The 15891-nt window shown below is 33.6% G+C and overlaps 1 protein-coding gene and 2 long non-coding RNA genes across 3 annotated transcripts in view; all 3 read right to left on the bottom strand.

Annotated features, from left to right (window-relative positions):
* LOC127864234 (uncharacterized) overlaps positions 1-15891 on the bottom strand; it is a 210584-nt gene that overhangs the window by 61975 nt on the left and 132718 nt on the right. The gene's annotated exons all lie outside the window — the stretch shown is intronic.
* The window catches only part of LOC127864273 (uncharacterized), a 122821-nt gene that overhangs the window by 27599 nt on the left and 79331 nt on the right, over positions 1-15891 (bottom strand). The gene's annotated exons all lie outside the window — the stretch shown is intronic.
* LOC127864257 (uncharacterized) lies at positions 3298-5427 on the bottom strand. Its single transcript, XR_008041650.1, has 2 exons — positions 3988-5427; positions 3298-3842 (listed from the first exon to the last, which is right to left on the bottom strand). It is a non-coding gene; the product is annotated as an uncharacterized LOC127864257 (long non-coding RNA).

The following is a 15891-nucleotide window of genomic DNA, read 5'->3' as shown; positions in this document are numbered from 1 at the left end:
TTTATTTGGACTCCCTTAAGTCATAGTGAACGTTGGAATTCATGGAATTTACTGAAAATGTCTTCTAAACATAAAAATTTCCTTTCATGGGATGACGACATAGATTTAGATTTGGTATAAGGTTATTATACTGATGATGAGGCAAACAATAAATCGCAAGCAAGCACGAAAGAGCTGTGCTATATTTGTCCTGTTTGTGGTGCGGAGTATAAAAGTGTATCAGGATTTCGAGGTCATGTCATAAAAAAACATCAACAGAATTTACGAGGTAATAAATATTGGATGCATTTTTTAGTTCTGCATTTTGCGTACAAACCAAACAAAAAACAAGAAAGGTTTTCGTGTTTTAGTAGTTCTATATATATATATATATATATATATATATATATATATATATATATATATACTCATGTTTTATTCGTTGTATTATCATATATATCTCGAACAATCAATATATAAAACAACATTAATAAATCAAATCCTCGCACATGCAAGTAAGATATCCAAAACAGTGGACACATGATACGGTGTAATAATGATGAGACAATTGAATCTGGCATTTACAGTTACTACTCAATAGTGTGTACAAAGGAGTTTAGTGTTTTATTCCTTTAATTATTTTCAAAGAAATGAATATAAAACGTGTTGTAGAATAGTTTTAACAAAATTATGGACAAAGATTTAAATGCAGTTAATAGAACATAAAAGTTTATTCTGACTTAAGCATGTTAAGCTAATCGTCATTTACATTACATTTACAATAACAGCATGCTTTTGAAGTAAATACAAATCATGCATCACTGCGAAAAAGTTCCTTTTACAATATAAGGAATAAACATGTTATCGTGAGAATGTTAATATTGTTAATACATAGTGACCTGTCTGTACCAAAGTTCATAAGTGAAAAATATAATTATTAAATGACTTTTTTTAAACAAGAATTACATACATTAATATAAAATTAGGACACATATAAGAAAAAAATATGATCCCTGCATATAACTGCATAAAGTATATACTTGCATTGTTTTTTCATTCGTAATTATTTTTTTTAGAAATATAGAATTGAGTAATACTGACAATGTAAAAGCTGTATGATATACCTCTACCTATGCTACACTTAATTGTAGTTAAGTATAAGTAAAATCCCTGTGTTGACAACCTATACTAAAGCAAAACTATAGTTTATGTATAGCGATATGGTTCCTTAGAGTATATAAAGTACAATCATTTTATTTAGAGAGAAATCTATAAGTAAAATTAATAACTCCATCTATATAAACTAGTTAATTTCATTTATCTATATCCCTACATCGACTATCTATGCGAAAAAAAAATAATTGAAAATTCCACCTCAGGATTTCCTATGCAGACATCAAATTTTAACAGTCTTTCCTATAACACCAGAACATAAGCAACGCGATTGATATGTTGTGGCAGTCCAGTCCATATTTGGTGAGATCTCGGAATGCATTTCCGATGCACATAGACAGAGCACGTAAAATAACTCTTAATTTCAACCGATAACTTGATTGCTGTCAGACTGTCATTTGCGTACAACTGTAACATTTGAATTGATTGCTCTAATTCCTTTACAACGAACTGAGATGAAAAATTTTGCAGTTTAAGTTCCACAGCAAAGTCTGAGAAGGTTGTCGTCTCCACCTCCATTTCTAGAAGCCCTGAACTACATTCCATCACATCAGCTTCAGGCTTATCATTGTTTGTCTCCTGGAAGGAGTCAAGCTCATATGTGGAGTCTTCATCAATAGCATAACTATGATCACTTGTGAACTGCACATTTTCACTTTCTGACTGGGTAGAAGAATCTGTTGTAGCTTTAATGTTCACCAGGGGTTCACTGGCAACATGGTTTTCTTCCTTTGGCTGTTCAGATGTTATGTAGTGGTACTTGCGTTTCACCGTAAGGGATCCTCTTTTGCGTTTTCTAGGCATTCTAAAAGCATAAAACAAAACATATTCTAAAAATCAGTTAATAAAATGTTTACACAGTCACCATCATTTATTGAAAACATGGCTTGCCACCATAGGAAGACTTATAGACTATGCCACCTTTTTCCACATTTTTCGAAACGTTAACGCAAAACCTAAACGCAAAGTGTGACGGAATTTCAGACGACCAGACAGATGGACATAAAAATGTACTTAGTTGTATCAACATATTAATAAAATTAATTGAAATATTTATGTAAGAATTCCGATTTTTTGCATTAATTGAATAACAATTATCTACACATTTCAGAAATTCTTAATAGAAGCATTAACAATGTGGAAACAAACTCTTGAAAATATCTCAGAATAAATGTTTTCTCCAATGATAAAGAAATATGACCTTTGCAATTTTGCTATTTTTTTTCTAGAATAATAGTTATTAAATTTATATTTTTAAAAAAAATGGCCAAACAATACTGTGAATGAGAACGATTATATGTCTCGTGTTTTGAGAAAACTTGGCATAATGCATGTGCGTAAAGTGTCGTCCCAGATTAGCCTGTGCAGTCCACACAGGCTAATAAGGACGACACTTTCCACTTTTATGACATTTTTTGTTGAAATGAAATCTCTTCTTAGCAAATATCATTGAAAATTCCACCTCAGGATTTCCTATGCAGACATCAATTTTTTTTTTCAAAAAATGCATTTAAAATATGCACCATACATTTCATTGAAATGTAACATTGGTACAAACACAAACAATAATAGAGCTTGTATTGATCAATCCCTAAGAAAAAGCGGAGACAAATGTTAATCTCAATTGTTTTTTTTAAATAATTGATTAAGGACTAATATTGCATCATCATTGAGCTTATACAAATCAAGAACTTTGCAAATAATGCAAATTAAATGTACACCACACAATGCACTGAAGTGTACAATTTGCTAATCCTTAGCATGCTGGGAAATTTGTCGTCTGCTAAAGTGTTGTCTGCTGAATTTCTAAAATTAGCATTTTCTTAGATTTTTTTCACAGAATACTTTCAGAATAGCAAACAGTTTGAATCCTGATGAGACGCCACGTTCTGTGGCGTCTCATCTGGGTCCAAACAGTTTGCAAAGGCCTTTAAAGTTTGATTCCAGCGCTGAAAGGGTTACGATACCAACATGAATTATATAGGGCTAGTATTTACAGAGCCTTGGCCCTTACGCAAAAAGCAATGACATATGTATACAAAACTGAAAGCGGTCTAACAATTAAAAAATAAAAGCTGCGCCATGAGCGCATGATACGCCCGTCGTTCGCCAATGAAGTAGTAAGGTAATAAATAACCCTTTGAATCATTTTTTTACTTCAGTTTATTTGTATTTGAATACATGGTTTATTTTATAAGTACATGAGCATGGAAATCACGAAATTTTGACGAACAAAGTCCCATAACTCTGGAACGACAATTCAGAATTCCGTCAAAAACGAAAGGGGATCAGGGTTTATCAATATTAAGATTGTGTTGAAATTTGAAAAAAATCCATCGAAGGATATTTGAGCTACAGTAGGACATTCAATGAAATCACGAAATTTTGACGAACAAAGTCCCATAACTCTGGAACGACAATTCAGAATTCCGTCAAAAACGAAAGGGGATCAGGGTTTATCAATATTAAGATTGTGTTAAAATTTGAAGAAAATCTGTCAAAGGATATTTGACGTAGCGTACGACATTAACAGACGGATGGACGGACGGACGGACGCGGGGTATACCATAATACGTCCCGTCATAGACGGGCGTATAAAAAATCCATCAGGGGATATTTGAGCTACGGTAGGATACATGAACAACAATAACATTTAAGGTCACAGTGACCTTGACCTTAGAATGAATGACCTTGAAATGACCAGTGGTCATCTAAGTGTGCTTGCAAACCTTCATGTCAAGTTTGAAGACTCTATGTCCAAGCATACCAAAGTTATAACAATTTTAACATTTTAACATTTAAGGTCACAGTGACCTTGACCTTCAAATGAATGACATTGAAATGACCAGTGGTCATCTTCTAGTACTGGCCAATCTTTATTTCAAGTTTGAAGACTCTAGGTACAAGCATACCAAAGTTATAACATGAAATAAGAACTTTAACATTTTTACATTCAAGGTCACAGTGACCTTGACCTTCAAATGAATGACCTTGAAATGTCCAGGGGTTACTTACTAGTTCTGGCCAACCTTCATGTCAAGTTTCAAGACTCTAGGTCCAAGCATACCAAAGTTATAACAACTTTAACATTTTTACATTCAAGGTCACAGTGACCTTGACCTTCAAATGAATGACCTTGAAATGTCCAGTGGTTACTTACTAGTTCTGGCCAACCTTCATGTCAAGTTTCAAGACTCTAGGTCCAAGCATACCAAAGTTATAACAACTTTAACATTTTTATATAGCTACAGTAGGACATTCAATGAAATCACGAAATTTTGACGAACAAAGTCCCATAACTCTGGAACGACAATTCAGAATTCCGTCAAAAACGAAAGGGGATCAGGGTTTATCAATATTAAGATTGTGTTAAAATTTGAAGAAAATCTGTCAAAGGATATTTGACGTAGCGTACGACATTAACAGACGGACGGACGGACGGACGCGGGGTATACCATAATACGTCCCGTCATAGACGGGCGTATAATGACTAAAGTTATACATGTGTATTGTCCTTTAGCTTATACAAAGTTATGAGTTAGTAAATAATGCAAATTAAATGTGAAACACACAATGCATTGAAGTGTCACATATCTAAAGATACCAACATGATTATCATAGGTCAATTATTGACCGAGCCTTTTGAAAAGAGCATTGACATACACATTCAAAACCGAGACTGGTTAAAAAAAAATGACTAAAATTGTATAATCTCTGAGCTAATACAAAATTATGCCTTTGCAATTCATGTAAATAAAATGTGCACCACACAGTTTATTGAAGTGTAACATTTGCAAAAATACCAACATGATCAAAATAGTGCTACTATTGATGGAGTCTATTGAAAAAAGCCTCAACATATGTTGATAACACGTTTAACTAAAAAAATTAAAAAATAACTGAAATTATATCATCTTGGAGCTAATACAAAATTATGCCTTTGCAAATAATACAAATAAAATTAGCATCACACAATGCGTTGAAATGTAATGTTTGTAAAGATACCCATAAGATTAATATAGGGCTAGTATTGACTGAGCCTTTCGAAAAGAGCCACGACATATGTTGATCAAACTGATAGTGATTACAAAATAAAAAAAATGACTAAAATGGTATTATCTTTGAGCTAACACAAAATTATGCCTTTGCAAATAATGCAAATTAAATTTGCACCACACAATGCATTGAAATGCAACGTTTGTAAAGACACCAACATGATATATATAGGGCTAGTATTGACTGAGCCTTTCAAAAAAGAGCCACGACATATGTTGATGAAACTGAGTGGTAAAAAAATAAAACGAGAGCGCCGATGGCGTTAAAAGCATAGGTGCAAGATACAGGGAAGAATGGCGTCACGTGGTATAATGTAGTTCGATATCGCGAATTTCTCAAATCAATAATTTCAAACAATTACCGACTATTTAAATAGATAATCTTTCCATTTACATCAGTGTTTGAAACGCTTATGAAAAATAATTACCCAAGCCTTTCAAAATTTAAGCACGGACAGATCTGTATCGAACTATTCTTTTCACAAATGAAAATAGACGCTACCCTATTCGTCTGCGTCAAGAATTTGTCGTAAAACTTGTGGTAAGCGTTAGATGCAGACGTGCACAACAGATTGAGTTCTGAATACAGATTTCTGAATGCAGATTTTTATAGAAACTCCTCACAGCAGTTACTTCCCTTGCTTCGCCCGGTCAGTAACTTCTAGTATAAGGGAGGCCACTGCGTAGGAGATTGAGATTTATAGTGCAGATAGAATTGTTTTACGAACGAAATTTGTTTTAGGTTATTAGAAGATTTTTTGACATAAAACGGTCTTAGAAAAATTCACTAAAAACGGTGTCAGCAATATTCTTGGAAGAAAACGTTAGAAAAACGTTTCCAAAAAAAATTTGTAAGAATGACCATATACTAAATTAAATAGATATTTCGTCTGATTTTTGATCAGGTAAGGCTTCATAATGGGCAACCGATCGATGTGGATTTTCGAAATGTGGTATATACCATAAGCATAGGTGCGTAAACGCACCTATGCTAAAAATGACTAAAATTGTATTGCTTTTGTGCTAATTCAAAATCATGAATTTGCAAATAATACAAATAAAATTAGCATCACTCAATACGTTGAAATGTAATGTTTGTAAAGATACCAATAAGATTAATATAGGGCTAGTATTGACTGAGCCTTTCGAAAAGAGCCACGACATATGTTGATCAAACTGATAGTGATTACAAAATAAAAAATGACTAAAGTTGTATAATCTTTGAGCTAATACAAAATTATGCCTCTGCAAATAATACAAATTAAATTAGCATCACTCAATGCGTTGAAATGTAATGTTTGTAAAGATACCCATAAGATTAATATAGGGCTAGTATTGACTGAGCCTTTCAAAAATAGCCACGGCATATGTTGATGAAACTGAAAGTGGTAAAATATAAAAAAATGACTAAAATTGTATTGCCTTTGTGCTCATTCAAAATCATGAATTTGTAAATAATACAAATAAAATTAGCATCACTCAATGCGTTAAAATGTAATGTTTGTAAAGATACCCATAAGATTAATATAGGGCTAGTATTGACTGAGCCTTTTAAAAAGAGCCACGACATATGTTGATGAAACTGATAGTGGTAAAAATTAAAAAATGACTTAAATTGTATTGCCTTTGTGCTCATTTAAAATCATGAATTTGCTAACAATACAAATAAAATTAGCATCACACAATGCGTTGAAATATAACGTTTGTAAGAATACAAAAAACAATAGTATAGAGCTTTATTTGACCAAGCCTTTTGAAAAAAGCCACGACACACGTTTCTCGGATTATGGAAGTGTAAACAATGATATGCATGATTTGGTGAAAATACCCACCGTTGTTTTAAAAGTAAATACAAAGCATAGTCGAAAACAAATGAAACAATAAGATGTATCAAACTCAACAAACCTTTGCAATGAATACTTCTGTGTTGGCAACACTTGGTTAATTTGTACTCTTATTATTTCTCGATTGCTTTGTCACGGTCTCGCTTTGTCAAAATGGCGGCTGTTAAAATTTGCCTCGAAGCGCGAAGTCTCGTTGGGTCGCAAGTCTCGTTCCCTTTTGCGTAACAACGCGATAGCTTGTTCTTCGGTTCAGTGAGTGTCTCATCCCTTTGTTTGTATAGGTCCCTGTTTGTATAGGTCCCTGATTTAAGCAAGCAGATGAATAATGCACTTGCTAAAAAGATCAACTCTTTTTTTAGGGAACAAAATCTTAATGATCTAGAATAAGTGCTGTATCCCATGAAGAACTTGGTCAAATAACTTCGTCAGTGGACAATGTCCACTGGACATTGAAAATAAACAAAAGAACACTGAACTATGACCAATCACAACACTTTTACACAGTAATCGAAATAAAATATTTAAACCAGTAAACAGTTCAAAACAGCATAATTTATTAAGGTTCATGGGGGGGATAAAATTCATTAAAAATTCGCTTTGGTTTTTCTTCATTCAATGTGGTACAATATGGTCAAACTATATATCATTTTAAAGCTAAAGACGGATAGAATAACATAAACACATTTTTGACATTCAATATTTGTGTGCTTTATTCATATTTTGGTTTAAAACCAATACATTTTTACACTAATTTACAAAATCTCAATCTAAAGTTAGGAAGGATATGCACTACCTTAAGTTGAATAAATACAAAGCTATATACAAATACAAGGTTAAGTTAGCAACATTTCACAGAAAATTATTGTCATAAAACAACAAATGAGTTTTTATTCAACTGCCTATTTTGGATAAATTTCCTAAACAAAGTTCTAAAAATAACTAAAACGTAACTACTTTTTAAAAATCCAGGTATGGTGGATAATAAGAGTCACAATTCTTTTTGAAAGGCTTAACAATTTTGTTATTTACCTCTCAACCAAATTGCAAATTTAAACCATCTCAAATTGAAATAGATTGCAGACGACATATAAAATTGTAAAGGAATATAAAGAAATTGGCAAACCGATTGATTTTATATTTCGATTCCTTCTACCCATTTTGAAAGCGTTGCCCTCGCTGTGCTCCGTAGAAAAACGTGCAAAACAAATCGGTCGAAACCACGTGCAGTGGTGAGAAAACCGGGTATGTGTATACACATACCTGAGAAAACACAAACTTATTTTGACAGTTGGTTCGCAACTAGTAAAACAACTATTAACATTAATCAGCAAGAGATCGCACTCAATAACAGAAATGACCACGTAGAGATATCATCACTTACCCTATTTAAAATATTTTCCAGCTGAAAATTGTCCCCCACACGTCTTTTTTAGTTTATTTGTATTGTTTTTTTCTGGAGCCGAAGTGCATCTCACAGAATATCCATCTAACTTCCGTTGTTCTCACTTTCGTTATTAAAAACTTTGTTTAAAAGAATTATTTCTCCTTTTAGATTGTTAAAGCGATGTGTTATTATATATTATCAATAGAATAGTATACCGTGATGAATTTAACGGAGTTACGTATCGATCTTTCTGTCAGTCTGTAAGCGTACTATTTTATGCGCAATAATATAAGTATGGTGATTCGACAACAATTGTAAACATAGGTGAAATGCTTCTTACATAGTTATTCTTTTGAGTGTTTATGAGGTCTGATCGTGCAGTTTGCAAACATCAACGGAAAGATTACAATCCAATGCATTTGTCATCGTCAACCGTTTGGAATGTCAATTAGGCGATGAGTGAGTTTTTAGCATGTTTCTTTCTATTTTATGAATTTACAAATGGCTGCCCCCATGGTGATGAAATGACATGTGTTAGAGTTTTGATATTTCTAGATATGTAAACTTTTTTTTTACTATTTAAGCGTAACTTGCCCTCGTCAATGTCGATATTATTCACTAGTTATATAATTTTCCGCCGAAATACGTGGAATTAACATGATTCAGATTTTTGAAAATAATGTATATTTTAGTGTTAAAATCGCTTTGTATTTTGATTGATTTTGTGGATGGTATGATACGTTGATGTACAAAATTGGTAGCAGTTTGAAGGAAAAACATCCTTTAAAGCATATATGTATACATTTTCAATGTGGCACTCTTCCTTTAGTCAAATTTGAGTTCAATGCTTGGGGTCCCACATTTTTCAAAATGAAGCCTCTACATGAACCTTAGTGGAACAATCAAGAAATTTGCACTAAACTGGTATGAAAATTGCTGTTAAAACTAATATTTCAAGAAACTGATAGTTAAGAGTGACAGTGACAGAAGAATATCCATCAATATTTAAACTAGACACACTGGTTATGAATCAATGAAATACTTTACAGTTCTTCTCAATGGACAGCAGGGAGGGCCTCTTCAGGAGTCAGGACATCAGTGAGCATTTCATGAATTTGGAACCAAAAATAATCTCTAGTGTGTTAACAGTTTAAAATTTTGACAACGGACAATGCATGTTTAACAATGGGCAAAATGTCATCGCAAAAGCTAACAGTCAACACATTGTGTTAGTGTTAGCTAAGAAGAACATATTAAGCTAGGTGCATATGTGTATGAATTAACAGAGCACTGTGAACAGGGTTTTTATTCAACATATTAGTAAATAGGCTGTTTCACTATAATAATACAATCAAAAGTGTACACATTTAATCTTCTGAAAAGAAACTTGTTGACTAAACAGGGGTTTTTATTTGATAAAAGCAAAATACTTTGTCAAGTGCATGCTCACAAAGACGGTATTGTTCTCGACATCACTTAGTTAGGATTGAACACTTCTCACTATCAACAGACCAGCTGTCAATGATCTTCCTTGTTAAGAAGAACACTAATGGTTTTGAAGCAGCGGTTAAAGTGTGCTGACATGACTAAGTATTAAAATCTTCCTGCTGCAGTACGTAGATGGTGTATATGTAGAGGATGAATATTAAATTCTTACAATTGTAATGTTATCATAGCAAATTCAACTAAAAGCTTCTATATATTTTACAATTTCGGTGTTTTAAACTTCAAATTTGCATTGATAAGTCAATGTTAACTTCATAATGTAGTATCCCTGTTTTATGCAAAGTTACTATTGATGAAAATATTAAAATAAGTACATGTAATTTCCATGTCAGTCAGCAAATTAGAATTTTATCAAATAATATATTACGTTAAAAGGTACTACATGTTGTGTATAGATGATTGCTGCCGAATGTAGTTTAACCCTTTACCACTTAGATACGCATTCAAATTGACTCATTTGAAGTCCATTTGAAAGTTAAATTAAATACAATACATTTCTTACTAGTTTTAAGTTTTAAAGGATTCATTTCCAACCATGAGCCACTGATAATCAGCAAACTGCATAAAACCTGAAGAGCATGCGAGTTACTTGCAGGCTGTTCAGGTTGTATGATGGTTGTAAAAGCCATTTCCACTTTGCTTCTTATTTGGGAAAGGGTTAGCAACACCAAGAACATTACAAAAACATAACCTAGCGGAAATATAATTACAGAACAAGTTCATTTTTCTGGTATTATACATGATAGAAAAATGCTGTAGTATACTATCAATAACATAATGATTTCAGCACATTTTAAATATATTGCGTCAATAAATGGTATATAAAACTTTGTCCACTGGGATCTCTTTTATTTCAAGTGGCATGATATTAAGACACTTGATTGAGGTTTAAAAAATATATTATCTAGATCTCTGATGTACGTTTCCATAGATGTGACATTTACTCCTCTTTTGTTTTAAATGCAATCTTCCTTTTCTATCGCGTTCCTACCACTTTTCAGGGCTCGCGCTGTTGTTCGCCACTTGAGCCATTTGCGAAAATATTGAGAATTTGGCTCAAGAAAAATCCGATTTGCGAACATGCTAAAATCTTGTAAAATTTCATTGAAAACAGCCGCCATTTTAACCCGAAACTGGTTTTCTATAATTTTCTCTTCGTTTCACTGTGAAAATTCGCAATTTGAACAGTGAAAGAAAACCGGTCTGCACATGTATCGAGACATCGTTTGACCATATTGTTATTGAAGTGCGCATGGTAGCTGGCCAATCAAAACTGAGCTCGCTTTCACATGAAATGACGTTGTTGAATGAAACGTAAAAATGGGTGGAGCTTTGAATACACAGTTAATATTGTCGTCTGCAAACAAAATAGCGGCCGGTCGCAAATGTCGCATTATAAGATTAAAAATGAAAATAAGCGTGACAATAAATTAATTATTTCCAAGCTGACTATCAATCTAAATTAAAGAGTGATAATTACATAATTAGTTCTATGTCGTTGATGTTACAACTTTCTGCCGATTTTCGATTGAAATGAAAAGGTGATAATAAATTAATTTGATCGTTTTACTCGCACACTATGCTAACTAACAGCGGCGTATTTTAATTAAAGAGAAACGTGAAAAACACAAGCGGTTTAATTGTATTTAAAGTAAAATTAAAGTATCGAGTTTGTAACACTTCGGAAGAGTAATTCATCTAGTTGACTATAAAAATGGAAGTAACCACTTTGTCTGTACAGTCGCTAACATGGCTTCTTTAACATTAAAGCGTCCTTTGGACGAAAAAGAGTCTGAGCAACCAAACAAAAAAAAACAATCCCACAAAACTAGAGCATTCCAAGAGTCTTGGAAAGTTGATAACAATTGGCTACGCTTTGACAATGAATCAAAATTAATGTACTGTGACTTATGTATTAAGGTGCAGAATTCCAACACTTTCACTGTAGGTTGCAATATCTTGAAAAAAGACTCGGTGACGAAACATGCAAAGTCTAAAGGTAAGAATTTTGAAGATGATACAAATTTAAATGTGAAATTACTTTGAAATGCTAAAGTCTATTATTAATATCTGCAGATATACTTTGTATTTATTATTTATTTTTTATTTTCAGAACACACTCATGCCGTTGATGCCAGCAAGCAGTCGGTGTTCATGAAGTCCGCCTGTGACGTGGCCATAACAAAAAGTGAGGCAGCGGTAACTGCAGCTCTAAAGAATGTATACTTTGCTGCTAAGCAGAATCTTGCTAGTTTTGTGATTCCTGCCCTAAATGCTAATTGCATAAATCAAGGTGTCTCACAACTATGTGATCTAAGGGTTGACGGCCATACCACCTATGAGCACCACCAATCAATTAGCGAGTTCCAAGAATGTATAGCTGAGTCTTTGCATTTAGAATTGTTGGACATATTGAAACACTCTCCAAAATTCAGTCTTATGTTAGATGAGTCAACAGATGTTTCTGTATCACAAAATTTGATATGTTACGTTAAAATTCTGGACAGTGATTGTTTTGGAAAAGTCTATCCTGTGACACACTTTTTAGGCATATCAGATTTATGTAGTGCTAATGCTGAGTCAATTTTTGATAAGGTGTGTGACATTCTGTTGAGCAAAGGGATAGACATTGCCAACTTATGTGGTGTCAGTACTGATGGGGCATCGGTCATGGTCGGACACAAGCAGCAGTGCAGATTCCATTCCCTATTTGGTCAAATTTCAGGAGACATTAAATTCAATCTACAAGTACTTTAGAAACTCCCCCAAGAACATGTCAAAGCTCTCTGCTATCCAGTCTATTTTAGAAGGTCAAACTCTAAGGTTCAAAGAGGTCTTCCACACACGTTGGTTAAGTTTTGAGGGTGTTGTTGATGCCCTGGTCACAAACTACCCAAGCCTGGTTTCTCTGTTTCTCGAAGATAAATCTGGTAAAGCCCTTTGCCTGTACAAACCCATCGCAACATACAAATTTCTGTACACTGCTCACTTTATGTGTGATGTGCTCAAACCCATAGCCTTTTTGTCAAAAATGTACCAGAAGAAAGACTTGTGCTATTCTGAGGTTACTACCCTTTTGACAGCCACTATTCAGACTCTTGAGCACCTGTCAGAGACTAGGTCAGGTCCCATGATGACAAAATTTCTGAAGGTCACCCCCCAAACACCATAGTTTGATAAAGATGGCTTGTGCACGTTTGATAAATATGAAGGTCATACCATCACAGACAGTGTCAAACAAAGACCTGAAGCTGAGTCTGTGTGCACACAGTTCCTTAACAACATGGTCAAAAGTCTCAACAGCAGGTTTTCTGACAACAGTGATGGGTCTGTCCTTACTGCCATGAGCAATCTATTTGACCCCAGTATTCCAGTCACTCAAATACTGTCAGACATTGACACTGTCTCTGACTACTTAGGGACTGTAGGTATTGAAGGCTCACAGTCTGAACTGCTCTGCTTTGCCAATTTTGCAAGAGCCAGCCATAACTCTGGTAACAAGTCAGTGACTGATATACACTCTGCAGCAAATTTGGCAATTAAAAATGTGAATTCCTATCCAGCATCAGCAGAAGCTGCAAAAAGATTGCTAGTGTCGCCCAGTGTCTACAGTAGATTGTGAACGGGGGTTCAGTAGACAGAATGTTATTAAAACAGATTTAAGAAATTGTTTGAGTGTTAAAAATTTGGAAAATCTGTTGAAAATCTCTATTGAGGGAAAAGATTGTAAAGATGTAGACTTTAAAGGGATCTACAAACTGTGGGCTGGAAAAAAGCAGCGCAGAATACTAATGAAATAGAATTGTACTGAGATATGCTATGACTTGTGTTCACTGTATATGTATTGATGTGTTTGCAATGTATTTTGAGATTGAAATATGTGCTGATATTTTACATGCCATTCAACTATTTTGTCAAAAAATTTGCTGATTAAAAATTGCACTATTACTTTGTTAATTTTGATTGAATGTACATCTATTAAATGATGTATGTTTTTTTTTGACAAGTACAATAATCATTATTGACTATAATATTGAAAACTGTATGTTATATTATTATATGTGAAATGTGCTTGCTGTCATTAAAAGAAATATAAAAAAATCAATAGTATATATTATTATTTGATGACCAGTTTTCGCGTGTCGACACACGAAAACTGGGTGGCTCAAAGAAATTTTGGGCCAGCGCTAGCCCTGATAATAACTCAATGGAACAAGTAGGCTATGTCGTGGAAATGACTAAGTCAAGAGAAAGCGGGAAAAAAGAGGGATGCAAAACTAAATGATGAGTGATGCAATGAAAAAAGAGCAGTGCATTAAATAAAGGAGGATTGCATTAAACAAAATACTGCACTCCTCTTTTATTTAGTTTTGCACTCCTCTGTTTTCTATCTCGATTTTTTCCCTGTACTAAGTAAGCCGTTCTCGCATAGATAACTTGTAACATTCCCACGAAAAATAAGTCGATCCCTTCAGTTGGTTAGCTGAAAGGCAAATAACCACATTTGCTAAAACTATTTTTAGAGGACCAAAATACAAGATGAAATAAATATATTAAAGCAAAGAATATTTAACAGTCATTTTGTTATACAAATTATGTCAACCTCTTTTTGTGACCAGCTTATACAACTGCATTCAAATTTAAACCACTGTTGTAGAGAATCACTATGCATTTACAACATTATAAATAAATTTGCGAAACCTAAGTGACAAGCCGGTTCAGAGTATAACAAGTTATAAGTAGTTTTGGTCTAAGTGTTTAAAAGGATGTGGTTCATGGAGTGCGAAATGTAATCTAGACTTCAGGATCATAACTAACATTAAGGATGTTAGTCAACATAAAAAATAATAAACCTATTGGCTTTGCATGTTGGGGGCACTGACGGTGCATAGTATGTTAATATTTATAAAATCTACATAAACCATGTGACCCTTAACCATTCAGACCAAAGTTTCATTTGACTATAACAAAATATAGCATTTATAGTGTCTATAAGTTTTTCTAAGCATTTAAATGGTAACCTAAGTTTTTAATACACTTAACTTAGAATTGACCAGTTTTTTTTTATATCCATTGACCTAAATTTTACAGAGACCTTAATATTTTTCAGATAAACAGTTTTATTTCTATAGTGAAATTATGTGTATGAATTCGCTTGGAATATGTTTTAATTTGTCATATCTTAATGTCGGAGTTTACTTTACAAGATCTGTACTGTAACTGTTATCTACTTTTAGTCATTTTTTTCACCCAATTGGGAACGGGTCCGGTACACATGCCCTTGAGAATTTTTCGCGTTGTGAAATCATCAGATTGGGAAACAAGAGGGCCATGATGGCCCTGTATCGCTCCACTGTTTTTTCTTTGCGAAAAAAACGTGTAATGCGCATGGGTTGAAATGTACTCAAGCATGTGACTTTCTCTTTCTATCCCTCGTCCCACTGGGCGCTTAAAGTTGGAAGGGTGAGCATTTTTATATATGGAAAAAGTTACTACCGTGTTAACTAAACAGACAAAAAAGCCTCGGAATTGTTGCACAGGTCCTTTGCTTATAACATAGGTACATTTATCTCTCCAAATGATATTGTCGTTCTTTCTATTTCACATATTTTTAGATGCTGAAGATCAAATCTACGCATTTGATTTGAAACAGATTCACAAAACCCATAGGAATCAAAATGCCTTAACCCTTTACCAAACAACACATTTTGGATTTTCCCAATTTGAAAGAGGTTGCAGACGTCAATTGAATTAAAATGGAATATGAAGGAAATGATCAGGTAGGGTAGAAATAATTGTGATAAAAGGAGAAATTGCTCATCAACCCACACATCCCTACGACCAACAGGCCTGAGAATATTATGATAATCTAAAGATTATTTCTTTATATTTATAAATGTATTTAATTAAGTAATACATTTGACTTCTAAGATCAATTCATAACTTATAT

The sequence above is a fragment of the Dreissena polymorpha genome, chromosome 1, assembly GCF_020536995.1.
Source record: "Dreissena polymorpha isolate Duluth1 chromosome 1, UMN_Dpol_1.0, whole genome shotgun sequence".
NCBI classification, from domain to species: Eukaryota; Metazoa; Mollusca; class Bivalvia; order Myida; family Dreissenidae; genus Dreissena; species Dreissena polymorpha.
This window is presented reverse-complemented; position numbering and strand designations above follow the sequence as displayed.